Raw genomic sequence first — 1,985 nt, forward strand, 5'->3', positions numbered from 1 at the left:
TTGGCTGGAGGGTTTCCTGACCCTTCTCCAGCGACTTAACGATTTTGCTTCACATGAGAGAAAGTCTAGGAAAGTAGATAGGGTTTTGTTGTTTGTTCCAACAAAGGTGTCTTTTTCTCAGGTCTTGCTTTCTCAGGCTTTACGCCAATCTTTTATGAGTACTTATGGAAAAGAACTTGTGAGTATGTGTGTATCCTTGTGTGTCTGGGGCTCTGAAAGATTCTAAGCTTTCATGATAGCCCATATTTGGTGTTTAAGAAGTCCTTAAAATTTTAACTGATTTCCTTTTTTATGGCACACATCTACTCTGTCATGTGTCCCATCTCCCCTTGGAGAGGCTTGTCACCATTTGCAATTCAGCTTACCTGGTTGCCTTGCAAACATACCTCTCTGTAAAAGTCAAGAACTTTGTGATTTTGTGGATCATTCATCTTTTTTTTTAATTATGAATTGGAGGGATATTGTCTTTGTGGCTTTCTGCATCCTAAGTGGAAATGAACTTAGAAATCTTTCTTAAGATCTACACTCTTTCCAAATCCTAGCCTTTCTCCCACCTCTGCTATTCATCTATTTCATTCATTAATCAATGCAATCATTGATTAATCTTGTTTCCCAATAATCTTAGTGTAGAGGTCAAACACTTTGTTTTTTTTCTAGCATAGGCTGAACTATCTTGTTTCACACTGTATTTTGGTCTCTGTTGCGTTAGTATCATTTTCTGCTTAGCGCTTGTGGCATGCAGGCACTGATCTGAGGATTGGTGCGAGTCTGCGGTCCAGTTTTCAGTGTTCTGTAGAATAATGAGTAAGGATGGATGGTGAGAGTTTCATCCAGCAAATTCTATTTAGTTTTCTGTTATTCTTCTGAGGTTATTTGCTTTGCCATGCTTTGATGTTAAACTTCCTTTTTAAAATGAGATCATGTCAGAGTAATTGGTGGGTATTATTTTATAACCTTTTTATGGAGAAATATTATATACAGGTAGAAAAATGCATAAAATATAAATTTCCACTCAACAAATTGTTGTGGAATAAATGGCTTTGTAAATAACACTCAGGACAAGAAATGAAATCATTTTAATACTCTAGAAGTAACCCACCCCCAAAATGCTCCTACCTGATCATAATTCTTTCCCTCCAAGGTATAATCCCCAGCCTGATTTTTATGGCAGGTATGTCCTTGCTTTTCTTTAGTATTTTGCCACCTAAGTATGCCTTCTTAAACAATATAACTTAGTTGTGTTGGTTTTTTAACCTTATATAAATGGAATCGTATCATATATAATACTTTGTGTCTGGCTTCTTTCACTCAATATTTTGTTGTTAAGATTTAGCCATGATTTTGTGGTTAGTTATTTTTTGTTCATTTTTTTGCTTTATAGTGTTCTATTATTTGAGTATACCATAATTTGTTTGGCTAAATATTATTTGAATGGTTTCTAGTTTTTAGCTGATGCAAATAATGCTGCTATGAACATCTTACATATGTGTCCTGATGCACATCAAGGCATGTTTCTGTAGGGCAGTGATTCTCAAGGTACCCTTTCCCCACCAGCGGCACAGGCATCTCCTGGGAACTTGTTAGAAATGAAAATTCTTGGCCTATACCCTAATCTATTGAGGCAAATGCTATAAGGATAAGGCCAGCAATTTGTTTCTACCAATCCCTCAGTGTGATTACCCTGTATGCTAAAGTTTGAGGCCCACTGCTACAGGGGATATACTTAGGAGAGGAACCGCTAAGGCATAGGAATGGGTAGATAATGGCCAACTGTTTTGTTAGTGGTTGTACCAATTTACATTTTTACCAGTGATATAGGAAGGTCCAAATGCCACCCATCTTTGGTGGTGTCAAACGTTTTAATTATGATGCTTCTCTCACTCCACTCTTTTTTTAATAATCTTTATTTCTAAATTTAAAAGTTAGGTAACTGGTCAGTGAAATCTCAAAGTCTAAGAGTGACTGGTCTAAATTAAGTGACTTTG

The 1,985-nt window shown here is 36.4% G+C and overlaps 1 protein-coding gene across 6 annotated transcripts in view; it reads left to right on the top strand.

Moving 5' to 3' along the window:
• Nucleotides 1-1,985, top strand: part of POLR3B (RNA polymerase III subunit B) — a 115,241-nt gene that overhangs the window by 37,696 nt on the left and 75,560 nt on the right. The gene's annotated exons all lie outside the window — the stretch shown is intronic.

Source organism: Pteropus vampyrus, unplaced genomic scaffold (genome assembly GCF_000151845.1).
Source record: "Pteropus vampyrus isolate Shadow unplaced genomic scaffold, Pvam_2.0 Scaffold16, whole genome shotgun sequence".
NCBI lineage: Eukaryota > Metazoa > Chordata > Mammalia > Chiroptera > Pteropodidae > Pteropus > Pteropus vampyrus.